Source organism: Salmo salar, chromosome 01 (genome assembly GCF_965601325.2).
Source record: "Salmo salar chromosome 01, fSalSal1, whole genome shotgun sequence".
In the NCBI taxonomy this organism is placed as follows: domain Eukaryota; kingdom Metazoa; phylum Chordata; class Actinopteri; order Salmoniformes; family Salmonidae; genus Salmo; species Salmo salar.
The window spans coordinates 152,809,803-152,826,279 of record NC_138291.1 but is presented as its reverse complement, the minus strand read 5'-3'; positions in this window follow the sequence as shown (position 1 = coordinate 152,826,279).

Here is a 16,477-nt window from a genome sequence, read left to right as displayed (position 1 = left end):
TGAGAAAGCCCTGCCTCCAGCTGTTTGCTTCGAAATTCTAGGAACAATTAGGAGGCCCGCGTCTTGTGACCGTAGCGTACGTGTAGGTATGTACGGCAGGACCAAATCGGAAAGATAGGTAGGAGCAAGCCCATGTAATGCTTTGCAGGTTAGCAGTAAAACCTTGAAATCAGCCCTTGCCTTAACAGGAAGCCAGTGTAGGGAGGCTAGCACTGGAGTAATATGATCAAATTTTTGGGTTCTAGTCAGGATTCTAGCAGCCGTATTTAGCACTAACTGAAGTTTATTTAGTGCTTTATCCGGGTAGCCGGAAAGTAGAGCATTGCAGTAGTCCAACCTAGAAGTAACAAAGGCATGGATTAATTTTTCTGCGTCATTTTTGGACAGAAAGTTTCAGATTTTTGCAATGTTACGTAGATGGAAAAAAGCTGTCCTTGAAACAGTCTTGATATGTTCTTCAAAAGAGAGATCAGGGTCCAGAGTAACGCCGAGGTCCTTCACAGTTTTATTTGAGACGACTGTACAACCATCCAGATTAATTGTCAGATTCAACAGAAGATCTCTTTGTTGAAGAGGTGAACAATATATAAGTAAAGAAATAAAAACAACAGTAAAAAGACAGTGAAAAATAACAGTAGCGAGGCTATATACAGCTATATACAGTAGCGAGGGGTTGGCGGGTGGTCTTTGACAATTTTTAGGGCCTTCCTCTGACACCGCCTGGTGTAGAGGTCCTGGATGGCAGGCAGCTTAGCCCCAGTGATGTACTGGGACGTAATCACTACCCTCTGTAGTGCCTTGTGGTCAGAGGCCGAGCAGTTGCCGTACCAAGCAGTGATGAAACCAGTCAGGATGCTCTCAATGTTGCAGCTGTAGAACCTTCTGAAGATCTGAGGACCATGCCAAATCTTTTTAGTTTCCTGAGGGGAATAGGCTTTGTCGTGCCCTCTTCACGACTGTCTTGGTGTGTTTGGACCATTCTAGTTTGTTGGTGATGTGGACACCTAGGAACTTGAAGCTCTCAACCGGCTCCACTACAGCCTCGCCAATGAGAATGGTGGCGTGATTGGTCCTCCTTTTCCTGTAGTCCACAATCATCTCCTTTGTCTTGATTATGTTGAGGGATAGGTTGTTATTCTGGCACCACCCGGCCAGGTCTCTGACCTCCTCCCTATAGGCTGTCTCGTCGTTGTCGGTGATCAGGCCTACCACTGTTGTGTCGTCTGCAAACTTAATGATGGTGTTGGAGTTGTGCCTGGCCACGCAGTCGTGGGTGAACAGGGAGTACAGGAGGGCACTGAGCACGCACCCCTGAGTGGCTCCAGTGTTGAGGATCAGCGTGGCGAATGTGTTGCTACCTACCCTCACCACCTGGGGGCGGCCCATCAGGAAGTCCAGGATCCAGTTACATAGGGAGGTCTTTAGTCCCAGGATCCCAGGAGCTTAGTGATGAGCTTTGAGGGCACTATGGTGTTGAACGCTGAGCTGTAGTCAATGAATAGTATTCTCACATAGGTGTTCCTTTTGTCCAGGTGGGAAAGGGCAGTGTGGAGTGCAATAGAGATTGCATCATCTGTGGATCTGTTTGGGCGGTATGCAAATTGGAGTGGGTCTAGGGTTTCTGGGATAATGGTGTTAATGTGAGCCATTACCAGCCTTTCAAAGCACTTCATGGCTACGGATGTGAGTGCTACGGGTCTGTAGTCATTTCGGCAGGTTGCCTTAGTGTTCTTGGGCACAGGGACTATGGTGGTCAGCTTGAAACATGTTGGTATTACGAACTCAATCAGGGACATGTTGAAAATGTCAGTGAAGACACCTGCCAGTTGGTCAGCACATGCCCGGAGCACACGCCCTGGTAATCCGTCTGGCCCCGCGGCCTTGTGAATGTTGACCTGTTTAAAGGTCTTACGTCGGCTACGGAGAGCGTGATCACACAGTTGTCCGGAACAGCTGATGCTCTCATGCATGCCTCAGTGTTGCTTGCTTCGAAGCGAGCATAGAATTGATTTAGCTGGTCTGGTAGGCTCGTGTCACTGTGCAGCTCGCGTCTGTGCTTCCCTTTGTAGTCTGTAATAGTCTGCAAGCCCTGCCACATAAGACGAGCGTCGGAGCCGGTGTAGTACGATTCAATCTTAGCCCTGTATTGGCGCTTTGCCTGTTTGATGGTTCATTGGAGGGCATAGCAGGATTTCTTATAAGCTTCCAGGTTAGAGTCCCGCACCTTGAAAGCCGCAGCTCTACCCTTTAGCTCAGTGCAAATGTTGCCTGTAATCCATGGCTTTTGGTTGGGGTATGTAAGTACAGTCACTGTGGGGACGACATCCTCGATGCACTTATTGATAAAGCCAGTGACTGATATGGTTTACTCAATGCCATCAGAAGAATCCCGGAACATATTCCAGTCTGTGCTAACAAAACAGTCCTGTAGTTTAGCATCTGCGTCATCTGACCACTTTTTCATAGACCGAGTCACTGGTGCTTCCTGCTTTAATTTTTGCTTGTAAGCAGGAATCAGGAGGATAGAGTTGTGGTCAGATTTACCAAATGGAGGGCGAGGGAGAGCTTTGTATGCGTCTCTGTGTGTGGAGTACAGGTGATCTTGCATTTTTTCCCCTCTGGTTGCGCATTTAACATGTTAATAGAAATGAGGTAAAACTGATTTAAGTTTCCTTGCATTAAAATCCCCGGCCACTAGGAGCGCCGCCTCTGGGTGAGCAGTTTCCTGTTTGCTTATTTCCTTATACAGCTGACTGAGTGCAGTCTTAGTGCCAGCATTCGTCTGTGGTGGTAAATAAACAGCCCCAAAAAGTATGGATGAAAACTCTCTTGCCAAACAGAATGCGGTGGAGTACAGTAGGGGAATGGGTAGCAAGGGGAATAGATGGACATCTAAATCCTATTCTATTTTCATATCTATCTGGACGTGGAAAAAGGTGTTGGTATCACTAAAAATAATATTGATAACGAGATCATACTGTGGGTATCTGGACGTAGAATGTATTTGATGGACAAATCCTCCCTTTTTTGTTTTTTTACATTGCTATTCACGCAACTTAGCTATTTATTATCCTAATCAGCTCCTTCAGTGGAATGCCAAACTATATTATTAGATTATATCTAATAATTTGAACTGTAAGAAGTTTGGATTAAAAAAGAGAAAGGGATACACATCTATTGCTCATTTACTTAGTACATCTATTTATCATTTAATCAGTGGAATCTTAATAATGATTTATTTTTCAACACAATAAATCATTCATGAAATTTTATCATGAGGCTTTCATCATACAAAAAGGATTTACAAAGACTTGCCATGACACGGGCAGCGCTCGACTCCAACGGTGAATGCTCTGTCTATGACAAAGAGATAACTAGTGATGAGCGAAATAATGGCATTTGTGACAAAAGGCATTCATATCAGATTTTAATGTATGGCTAATGTCGGAGCGGTCCCATCCGTCCTTGTCACGGGGAGTGTGGGTAGGACAGGCCATGGGGGTTTCAAAACCTAATCTGGACCAGGCTGGAAAATGGCTTCCAGCTGTCTCATCATTAGAGCTGATAAGGCACCCTGGCTCCCACCACTCTGTCAGAGGTGGGAATTAAAAGTAGAATCCTGAGGTAATGGGGAACACAGCAGAGTAGTCCCCTGTAAGTCTGTTGGGAATTAAAAGTAGAATCCAGAGGTAATGGGGAACACAGCAGAGTACAGTCCCCTGTAAGTCTGTTGGGAATTAAAAGTAGAATCCTGAGGTAATGGGGAACACAGCAGAGTAGAGTCCCCTGTAACTCTGTTGGGAATTAAAAGTAGAATCCTGAGGTAATGGGGAACACAGCAGAGTACAGTCCCCTGTAACTCTGTTGGGAATTAAAAGTAGAATCCTGAGGTAATGGGGAACACAGCAGAGTACAGTCCCCTGTAACTCTGTTGGGAATTAAAAGTAGAATCCTGAGGTAATGGGGAACACAGCAGAGTAGTCCCCTGTAAGTCTGTTGGGAATTAAAAGTAGAATCCAGAGGTAATGGGGAACACAGCAGAGTACAGTCCCCTGTAAGTCTGTTGGGAATTAAAAGTAGAATCCTGAGGTAATGGGGAACACAGCAGAGTAGAGTCCCCTGTAACTCTGTTGGGAATTAAAAGTAGAATCCTGAGGTAATGGGGAACACAGCAGAGTACAGTCCCCTGTAACTCTGTTGGGAATTAAAAGTAGGCCTAGAGTCCTGACGTTGCTGTTTACTTTTTATTTAACAGGTCAATTAAGAACAAGAGGCTTCCTGTGGGGCAGGGGGCAGGGATTAAGGGCTAACATAACATTTGAGCCTTTGTGTAATAATAGTAATACATTCGATTTCTATAGGGCTTTCATAGAATCTCAAAGCGCTTCAAGAGAAAGAAAAAAAACAAGCAATATTTCATGACAGGTCAACAAATAGAGGCCAAGTCTTTGAAAGTTGCATCCTCCGAAGATGGAGATGTTCAGTTCATGGCTTGAGCGGAGACAGCTGGTCAGAGGATGGTAGATGATGGCGATGGAGTCTGCTGATGATCTTGTAGAGGGTAGGTCTGGGAGGACTTCTCCCCTTCCACTCTGTGTACTACCCACTTGGGTGATGCTTCAGCAGCTCTGGGCACCAGAAACTCACCACACAAATAGTAGCCCGTCGTCCTTACTAGTAGCCCTCTGTCTCAGCACTGCTGTATTGAATGTCGATGAAGGCAGCCCCCCGCACCTCTCTGATTCAGAGGGGTTGGGTTAAATGCGGAAGACACATTTCAGTTGAATGAATTCAGTTGGACAACTGAATAGGTATCTCCCTTTCCCTTTCCCTTATTCTTCAATTTCCTCTCACGCTTCAGGCAACTCTTTAAATTATGTTCTCAGAAGATCATGAATTTTAACTACTTAAAGTGGTGTTGTCACTACAAAAAGAGCTAAATTGTCATTATTTTCATCAAGCCTTTTGATACTGGGTCTGTTTTGTCTGGAAGTGACTGTTTAGTCTCACAACCAGGTAACAAACAGAGGTCAACCGGGGTCAAATAATTGTCTGCTGTGGGATTGAGCCTTATCACTTAACACGGATGCCTATAATTTCCATTCAAATGTACTCATACTTTTTTCTCATTGGCCTGGATTCAGTTTGCATTTTTGACAATAGCAGTCCATTAGTCACTATTGACAAACATACAACATATGCACTTCCATAGTATTTTGATTAAGGGGCACTGATTTCATCTCATTCGAAGCGACAGAATTGATTCAAGTGGCCTGTATCGGAAAAGCTCTCAATACACAGTACATAGGCGGGGAAGAATAATCAGGGCGCTGATCACATCTAATCTGATGCCAGCAGGACACACTGGGTGGAAGTAATCTGGTCACGGAAAGCTGTCGATGAGGCAGGATTGTGACAGGCGTGGTCTGTGCCCTCTTGCAAAGGCCCTGTAAGACATGGTGCCCCAGCTATGGGATACCCTAGGAAGGGGCCACCAGGCTATTGGAAAAGCCCAGCTGAGGATAGGGGAGCTCTACAGGGAGCCCTGTAACCCCTGCCTAGGGATCAATTGTGTACCTGCAGAGTGGCGGTGCCCAGGGGAAGCAGAGGTGTGATGGCAAAACCTCACACAACCCTCTGAGCCCATAGAGACACAGACAATGCCCCAGGTCAATGAGTCAATGAGTCTGGGGGCAGCACCATGGGGCCTGCATGTTCTGGGCAGCACGTTGACCACTATGGCAGCCTTTTGACCTGGTATCCATCAACAACAATACATTTCTTGAAAGAGCACATTGTGATGCCTCAAAACAAATAACAGATTTCCTTTCAGTTGAAAGTAGGTGTTTTCAAGAATTGAGTATGTTTTTAGTATTTATTTCCAAGAAATGTGTTTCAGTGTGAAAATGATTCACATTTAACACAATCAAATGTGGTACAAAAGCTCTATTCTTACACATTGCTTTTTTATTTAGAAGAAACATGTTTTAATTGTGTTGGAGGTAAAGGATCCAAAATAACCAAATAACTTAGAGTGGACTATATCAGGTCATGGTCATTCTATTAACACCAGTGCTCAGTCGATACGGACCTGTCTCCTGGGAGGCCCTGAGCTGTTAGTTGAGGGGTATTGATCTCCCTTAATGCAGGGGCCTCCATGCTGATCTCTGAGGAGGAACAACGTCCTGCTATGGCTACCTCTGCCCCTTTCCTTCTCTTTTCCTCTCCCTCTCTCCCTCTGCCCCACCACACTAACAGGGCCAGCCAGAGCCTCCTTCACCTCCACAGAGGCCAACGTGTGACTTGATGCCATCGATAAAACTACCGCCTGAGATGGACCTTGGTCACGTCCCTGCACAGTGAGACAGGCTCTCTGCAGTGACTCAATGGAGGCCAGCCCTCTAGGAGACAAACACTCGATATCTCACCGGCAGGTCTGTTCTCTCAGATCCATACAAGTTCATGTCTCCGTTTTTTCCCCTCCCTGTGTTCTGGGACTTCAGGGTTTGGGTTATTGGTTAGCGTCACTTACATAGGAGAAAATCTGGAACTATGCACGTCCAAGGTGAGCTATGGAAGGTAGTCGTGGATACATTGGGATTTGGGAGGTGGGGGAACAAACATGACGGCATACTACAGGCTATGAATGAATAAACTGCTGTAATTGGCAGCTGTTTATCACATTTTTCCACAACCAAATAGCATGGGATTTGTGTAATGCTCAGATAATGACATTGCAGTAGAGTGACAATTCATACTCAAACAGGAAAAGTCACTCCACTTTAAGCTTCATTTGAAGTGTCCAGGCTATAACAAAAATATTGAAATGATTGGTCAGTGTTTCCCCTGGATTTTAGCATATTTTTTGTTCATGGTGGCAGTTGCAGAGGGACCTACCATTTGTTCATGGTGGCAGTTGCAGAGGCGAGGGCCCTACCATTTGTTCATGGTGGCAGAGGTTGGTGAGGGACCTGCCATTTGTTCATGGTATCAGATATGCAGAGGGAGGTGTATGAGTTGCAGAGGGAGGTGTTTAGTCCCAGGGTCCTTAGCTTAGTGATGAGCTTTGTGGGCACTATGGTGTTGAATGCTGAGCTGTAGTCAATTAAAAGCATTCTCACCTTGGTGTTCCTTTTGTCCAGGTGGGAAAGGGCAGTGTGGAGTGCATTTGAGATTGAGTCATCTGTGGATCTGTAATGGCGGTATGCAAATTGGAGTGGGTCTAGGGTTTCCGGGATGATGGTGTTGATGTGAGCCATGACCAGCCTTTTAAAGCACGTCATGGCTACCGACGTGAGTGCTACGGGACGGTAGTCATTTAGGCAGGTTATCAAATAAAATTGTATTTGTCACATGCGCCGAATACAACAGGTGTAGGCCTTACAGTGAAATGCTTACTTACAAGCCCTTAACCAACAATGCAGTTCTAAGAAAATCCCCCCAAAAAGTAAGAGATAAGAATAACAAATAATAAAAGAGCAGCTGTAAATAACAGTAGTGGGGCTATATACAGGGGTACCGGTACAGAGTCAATGTGTCAATGTGCTGGGGCACCGGTGTCGAGGTAATTTAGATAATTATGTACATGTAGGTAGAGTTAAAGTGGCTACGCATAGATAATAACATAGAGTAGCAGCAACGTGGGGGGGGGGGGGGGGGGGGAGAGAATGCAAATAGTCTGGGTAGCCATTTGATTAGCTGTTCAGGAGTCTTATGGCTTGGGGGTAGAAGCTGTTTAAAAGCCTCTTGGTCCTAGACTTGGCGCTCTGGTACCGCTTGCAGTGTGGTAGCAGAGAGAACAGTCTATGACTTGGGTGGCTGGAGTCTTTGACAATTTTTAGGGCCTTCCTCTGACACCCCCTGGTATGGAGGTCCTGGATGGCAGGAAGTTTGGCCCCGGTGATATACTGGGCCGTTCTCACTACCCTCTGTAGTACCTTGCGGTCGGAGGCCGAGCAGTTGCCATATCAGGCAATGATGCAACCCGTCAGGATGCTCTCCATGGTGCAGCTGTAAAACCTTTTAAGGATCTGAGGACCCATGCCAAATCTTTTCAGTCTCCTGAGGGGGAATAAGTTTTGTCGTGCCCTCTTCACGACTGTCTTGGTGTGCTTGGACCATGTTAGTTTGTTGGTGATGTGGATGCCAAGGAACTTGTAGCTCTCAACCTGCTCCACTACAGCCCCATCAATGACAATTGGGGCGTGCTCCTTTTCCTGTAGTCTACAATCATCTCCTTTGTCTTGATCACGTTGAGGGAGAGGTTGTTGTTCTTGCACCACACGGTCAGGTCTCTGACCTCCTCCCTATAGGCTGTCTCATCGTTGTCGGTGATCAGGCCTACCACTGTTGTGTCATCAGCAAACTTAATGATGGTGTTGGAGTCGTGCCTGGCCGTGCAGTCATGAGTGAACAGGGAGTACAGGAGGGGACTGAGCACGCACCCCTGAAGGGCCCCCATGTTGAGGATCAGTATGGCGGTTACCTTTGTTTTCTTGGGTGCAGGGACTATGGTGGTCTACTTGAAACATGTAGGTATTACAGACTCGGCCAGGGAGAGGCTGAAAATGTCAGTGAAGACACTTGCCAATTGGTCCGCACATGCTCTGAGTAGATGTCCTGGTAATCCATCTGGCCCCGCGGCCTCGTGAATGTTGACCTGTTTAAAGGTCTTGCTCACATCGGCTACGGAGAGCGTTATCACACAGTCGTTAGCTGGTGCTTTCATGCTTGCTTTATTGTTGCTTGCCTCGAAGTGAGCATAGAAGGCATTTAGATCATAGGTGCCGGATATCGGTCCCGGCCCAAGTGAAACCCTGGGAGGTAGGAGTGACAGGGCCAGAGAGGTAAGGGATGGAGAGAAATAGCCAGAAATAAGGTCTGAAGAAAGGTACCACATTGCTCTAAATCCACAGATTAAGGTTTTTGCTAAGGTGTGTTTCATAGTATCACGGAGATCATTCTCCAAGGCAGGGCAGTGAATCAGCTGCTCCTTTTATCTTATCCGTGACAGGTTGTTTGACTTTTCTAGCAGCTTAGCTATCGCCCGAACAGAACAGTCCCTTTCTTCTTCTTAGCCTCAATGTGTGTAGGCAACGTGTGTGTTTGGGCGTGCGTGTGCATGTGTGTATAACATTCTCTGGAGAGGGTTTGAAGGGTTCATTTTATCTTGTTGGTGGTCTGATTCTCCCACACACTTCAAAACAAATGGGCCCTGAGACAATATAAATGATTGTTCTGTGTAAAACAAAATGTTCAAGGGCTATCAAAAGATCATCATCTTAACGAGAGCTTTTCTAACCTATTCATTACTTTGACTGTTTTTTGTTTTCTGTTTGTGTTTCTAATAAAAGAGAGTGGTTTAAGAGTCCCCATTTGTCTCACTGACCGTTAACTCACATCTTGTTTTCTCACTTTACTGTAGTATGTCTAGATTGATCCTACTTCTATAATCCAATTAGTTAACAGCATTGATTGATAGTTAGAATTGCTAAACTAACACTTGACAGGTGACAATAACAATGTGGAAGAGAGCCCACAGCCCCATATCTTAACTGAGAGCCCTATCAATATAGATTGGCTTGGCTGGACAGTGGATGGTTAGACAGCTATTGATAGGAAAACAAACAGACACCCAGACAACAGCAATGATAGGCAGGACTCTGGATGCCACCCGGACACACAGCACTGTTATACCAATCATATTGTATTGATGTGTGCATCTTCAACATCATACCAAGAGTAGGTTCTATTCCTCAATATGACAAAAGGGTATTTTAGGGGAAACTGTAGGTTCACCTTCTTCCCTTCAATCTCACTATCATTGAAGGGTCAATATAGTAACTTCCTACACCTTATCGTTTAATCTAATTTACATACAGCTGTTAGGGTTAAAATGTAAGCTATGTGATCCCAAAGAAAAAGGGTGTCTGTTCAAACATTTACACTTACAGGTAGACAACACATCCATTTGCTGGAGTTTATACAGGCTTTCTTGCTCAGCTCTCAGCTCTTCCAACCCCTAGACTCCAGGTAACCTACTTCTGCAGTGTTTGGGTCTGGGAGAAGGCACAGAAAGCAGTGGAGATGGATGAGTGTGTGGCAGCGCGCTACTCTCGCTCTCCCTGGGAGGCTCCGGTCTGCGGCTGGGCCCGGCTGGCAATGTGTGTGTGTGTGTGTGTGTGTGTGTGTGTGTGTGTGTGTGTGTGTGTGTGTGTGTGTGTGTGTGTGTGTGTGTGTGTGTGTGTGTGTGTGTGTTCGCTGTGTAAACTCACCCAGAGGGACCCCAGGCCCATGGGAGATAAAGAATTCTCCCAGAATGTAAACAATGTGTGAATTGGCGAGGGGGCAGCTGTAGTCACACACAGACACGTTTGAGAAGACTCCCAGCCGGGTCAAGGTTAAACAGCGCTCTGTTTCAGGGCCCTTTCCCTCTTACCCTTTCTCGCCGGGGTGCATGGATCGGTGGGGAGGTATTGTGATGACGTGAAGGGTGCCGAGATCATGGAAAGAAAAGTGGAATGTTCAAAGTGTGGTTTGCCTTTTATGTCTATGGAAAAGCAGCGATGGGGAGACTTCTTAAGAAACTTGTTATTAGGTCATAGTGGGGGGGGGGGGCAATGATCTTTGTCATAGGCATCAACATCATCATCTTTGGTGGCAAATGTTTGATGTCTTCTGGACAGGTAGATAGATATCTGAGGAGATACATTCTCCTCTGACCCAGTTCTTGAGTACAGAAGACGGTTCCCAGCACGGCTTGTACAAAGATCTTCCACCATCACTTTGGTTCAAGCAGCCTTTGAAGACTGACTTCCATGACATGTTTAGAATGACAGAAGCAAACAAGCTAAATATTGTTATTAAACCAAAAGAGTTCCCAACCAGTTGTGGAGTCATTACAAAAGATGAATCCTGAATTAAAACATTGCAGTAGACATGTTCAAATGGGTTTATTGTCATATGCCAAGACAGGGGAACTTGCTTCATTTATCCTGCATGCATATTTACACATCCGTTCCACCTACAGCACAACTGAACTGAGCCTGTCATCTTAACTACACATCACACTGAGAAGTGTCTCTAGCTGTTCACACTTGTCCAACATGAAGTGTGTTGGCATGTTGAGGGTTAAATTAGTCATAGTCATAGAGACATGGTCATAATGAGAACACTGGCTCTAGTTGTAATATACACAAGGCCTCTTGAGGGAAGGTTAATGTTCCCTCGTGATCAAAGTGGTGAATTATGTTGTCTGGTCTAGTCTCCTCCCACACGTTCTCCTTCAGTCATCCCCCACAGGACACGACAGGCACGCTCAGAATGGACCATCACCAGGGCAATGTTTGTGTGTACAAAGAATAACACACTTAACAACTACTTAACAAAGTAGCTTCTGCCCAGAGAAAGTTCTGTGAAAGATGAGGGGGGCTGGAATGGATCGGTGGTAATCTTTGCTCCGGGGCCATCTTCATTATCTGAGCCTGTGGACAGAAGTGGATCCTCGGGTAAAAATACCCTGGCCTGCTTCTCATCTCTGTGAAGGGCTTATCTCTTATCTCAGCATTTGAAATACAGTTGGAGAGTGAGACAATAATGAACGGTTCCCATGCTGCTATTGTGTTTCAGCATCTCTCTGTTTGATCATGTGTTAATGTTTAGTATTGTGAAATAAATGTTTTCTGTACATTTTGAGAAGAGATAGAAAGTTACAGTATATCATTTCAATTTCACTGAATATTCTATTAATTTCAATCTAAGATCTCTGCACAAAAACAATATTCAAAGGATTTCCAAACATGATGTTAAAAAATAAATGTTGATCAGGCAACTAGAAGTCCAATAGTTGCAATAGCTACAAGTTGATCTCTATACAATAGTTACAAGCTGGTCTGGTACAGCCAAATGGGCTGCCGGTATATTCTCTCTATCGACAAACCTGGTGGGTTAACTATGACAACAGCCTTGAAGCGCAACAGATATCAATCCAGCACACAAAGACATGGGGGAACATTAGCTGGGTTTCACCGTGACAAGGTGACAAATGGAAGCTCACAGCCCAGCCCAGCCGACTATGGTTCCACTCTAGTAAGCTATTGATTGTGTCCCCGACTTCTGGAAGGCACAGGACACTCTGCGGCCGTGGTGGCACTCTCCGGACTCCTCCGGGAGGCAGAGAAAAAGGATGTTGTCTTTTGACAAGGACCTCAAATGTGTGGCGAGCCATTCAAAGAACACCTCTGGAGATGCTGTCGCTGTTATTAAACTGAGTCTGTTCAGTCCGGCTGTGGCCGTGTCCCTGGACGACCAACGCTACTGAGAGTCAGTCAGGGGTGCAAAGAAAAAAAGAGAGAAAGAGGGATTAAGAGTATGAGCGGAGAAAGGAGATACATGGTAGTCCTTCATACACATACATACATACACTAGGCCGGGCTGAGTTAGCGACATGCAATGAGAGGTGGAGGGGGACAGGGGCACTGAAGCAGTAAGACCACATCAACCACCAACATATCAGAAATCAATAGCCAGACAGCTTGGCTTAACAATGCAGGGTGCGATTCTCTACCCATCACCAGCCAACTGAACCATAGGCTGACGTGTTATCCTCATGTCTGTTTTTGTTGACCTGCTGAAATATAAAATACTCAGCGATATTGCTATAAGGCCAAGAAAGTCATCTTGATTTGGTTGATGAATTTTGGCAGCAGGTTAGGAGAACATCAGTGGGTTTGATTCTCTACATTTTACATTTTAGTCATTTAGCAGACGCTCTTATCCAGAGCGACTTACAGTAGTGAATGCATACATTTCATACATTTTTTCCCCTGTACTGGTCCCCCATGGGAATCGAACCTACAACCCTGGCGTTGCAAACGCTATGCGCTACCAACTGAGCCACACGGGACTACGCATAGTGGGCCATGCATTGAATGTATGTATTCACGTGTCCAATCAAATACGCATCTTTTGACCAATGGGTTAAATAATATGTTCATTTTGTAGATACTCCTCTAAGAAAACCAGTGGTCCAAACCCCATGTCTCTATCTGTTCAAAAGTTATTGGAGTTTTTACCCTTGTAGGATGGTCAGAATTAGGGTGACTAAATCAATGGAGGCCAGAGAAAAAAAGGGGTCAACAATCAGGAATATTGCGTCAGCTAGGCTGGATTCTGTGCAAGAATTAAGGCTACTGGCTAACTGACAGGCTCACTTTCCCATTGAACTTGTCATCTTTCTTCTCCAATCCGCAGGACATAAAACAATATGGAGGCAAGGTGGACATTGATTTTGAGACATGACATGAAGTATTTTCATATTTTAGTTTATGATTCTCATAAACTAAATGATTTTCTGAAATTCCTGTTCTTTTTAGAAGATTTCTCACAAAAACAAGCGTATCTGTGAAATGGCAACAGAGCACTGCGCGTATACCAAGCTTTTTATTTTTAAATCTTTTACATTTAATTCAGCTCTTTTTGCAACCCTCGGAAACAACTTTGAAGACGACGACGACAAAATCTAAAATCCTCAAAAGTTGTTTTACGATAAACCTGCACCGCTATGTCAGAGGTGCTTATTTTCATATGAACTAGGTTACAAAATCCAACTTTTTTGATACAATGTTAATGATACGTTAGAGAAAGACCCCACTGAACGATTCAGAACATCAATAATCATATTTGTCTCGTTAAAATGTATTTTATAACATAAGGAAGTGAAATTTCATCAGCAAAGCGCGTTTTCACCGACTGTGGGCGGAGTGGGGGGATACCCTACTTTAAGTCGCTTATAAAGCATCTGCTTACTGACCATATACAATCACAATCCTCTCATAGATTACAGAGATACATTAAATGAGAATGCCATCCAGTCCTGACCATCCATTTTAAGTGGAGAGAAAAATGTACATTTTAAAGTTAATGTCATGCAATTTTACACATTTTGCCAATGAGCGGAGAGAAAATGTTGCAATTTTATAACACATTTCATGCAATTCTACTAATTTTGCCATTGTGCAGAGAGAAGAAATGTGAAGTTTTACATATAATTTTGTGAAATTCTACACATTTTGCCATGATTTATGCCATGTAAATGATATCTAAGTGAGAGTCACTTATAAAGTCATTGGTGGCCCACCAGAGGTCAGGACCACACATTTAGATAGCTGGCTAGACAAACTTAACAATCTAAAATATTTTAGCTGACATGGCTGATTGAGTGACCGTCAGTGACTGACATAGCAAGAGAAAAACTGATAATGCACAACTAGGGCTGTTACGGTGACCGTATTACCGCCCACACTGACAGTCACAAGTCATGACCTCAGTCAAATTTCATGTGACTGTTGAGTCACGGAAACTACACTTCTCCAAAACTGCGTGGTGATGCCGCTGATGGTCATTAGTAGCCTACCAAACTTGCTAATGGCCAGTCTTTAACAGGCTGGTACTCAGCGCTCTATTTTCCCACTATTCACTCTGATATCAATACAAATGCAATCGAAATTCAAATCAAATATGTAATGAGAGCCTGGGCATTCAGAGTTTGAGTGGAAAAGGATCATAGAATGAAATGTGTTCCTATAAGCTCATGTTGTGCAACATTTCGATAGGCTATGTAATTCCGTGAGAAAACAGAGTTTTTGTTTTGATGGCCTCTATTAAAAATAGGAGTATCCCATCAGTTTTTTATAGGCTAGGCCTACTATATTTATTTCTCAACTTTCCTAATACTAAGCACATTGCTTCAAATCAAATCAAATTGTATTTGTCACATGTACGGAATAAATCAGGTGTAGACCTTACAGTGAAATGCTTACTTACAAGCCCTTAACCAACAATGCAGTTTTAAGAAAAATAAGTGTTAGGTAAAAAATAGATAAGTAAGAAATAAAAATAACAAATAATTAAAGAGCTTTTCTTTCCAACCAGAGTATCCTACCCGGTTGGCATTCAAATGAACCACGGGAAAAGCGTCCTCCATTTGCTTTTTTCCCCCAGCCCGTTCCGACAGGTGCATGATGATGGCCCATTCTAAATCAAAACTAATTTCACACATACAGTGATTTCCAAAAGTATTAGGACCGTAACACATTTTTGTTGTTTTGGCTCTGCAGTCCAGTACTTTGGATTTGAAATCATACAATGACTCTGATGTTATTAAAGTGCAGACTGTCAGCTTTAATTTGAGATATTGTCATTCATATTGAGTGAACCGTTTAGAAATCACAGCCCTTATTGAACATAGTCCCCCCATTTTAGGGGACCAAATGTATTGAGACAAATTAACTTACAGTGCCAGTCAAAGGTTTTTACACAACTACTCATTCCTGGGTTTTTCTTTATTTTAACTATTTTCTACATTGTATAATAATAGTGAAGACATCAAAACTATGAAATAGCACATATGGAATCATGTAGTAACCAAAAAAGTGTTAAACAAATAAAAATATATTTTATATTTCAGATTCTTCAAAGTAGCCACCCTCTGCCTTGATGACAGCTTTGCACACTCTTGGCTTTTTCTCAACCAACTTCATGAGGTAGTCACCTGGAATGCATGTCAATTAACAGGTATGCCTTGTTAAAAGTTAATTTGTGGAATTTCTTTCTTTCTTAAAACCTCTTGATGTAATGCAAGTAACGTAGTTCAGAATACACAAGATCAAGCACAAACAAAATAACCGTTTTTTATTATTATTATTGATGCCCAGAGCTGGAAACACATCAGATGGCTTCCACAACATGTAAACAATATCAGAAAAAAATGGGATTGATAGACCTAACAGCTAGAAATGGGCAGATGTTTAGTAAGTGGTGTCAGGTGTGGTCTCGGGACGTTTCCATGTGTCCCTAAACCTCTCCAAAGTGGCATATGTCTGTAAATTAGATAATTCCAGTGCTATTACATAGTTGCAATCCCTAAGTGCTATTTGTTAAGTATTAAAACACAATTTCTACCATATCAACCTCACTCAAACATTGTGGTAGTGTTATGTGGTATCCAGGGTACATTCAAGTGTTCTTTCAACCTCTCTAAAGTGTCCGAATGTGGTAATTGCACTGTTTTTGCACACTGGATGTGCCTAAAAGTTATTGTTCACTATAAAAACTAAATTTCTACAAAATCAACCTCTCTCAAACATTGTGGTGGTGTCGGGGAACATACAGGGAATATCCAAGTGTTTTCATCAGATTTTTAATTTGCAAAGATTGTCACTTGGTGGACATTTGATGTTGCCATTAAATCATACATCATTAGATAACATTGGCAATAGACTAGATTTGTTCATAACAACCTAAGGATGAATTTCATACCCCCCCATGTAGCTATAGCTCAAACACAGACCACATCGAAGCTTACCTTGTAAGATATTTGCTGTTTGGTGAAAACGTTGTGTAAAATAAACATTTTGACTCTCAGGGCTGGTGATCGATAACGGTAGGTCACAGACAGACAAATAAGATATCCTCATGA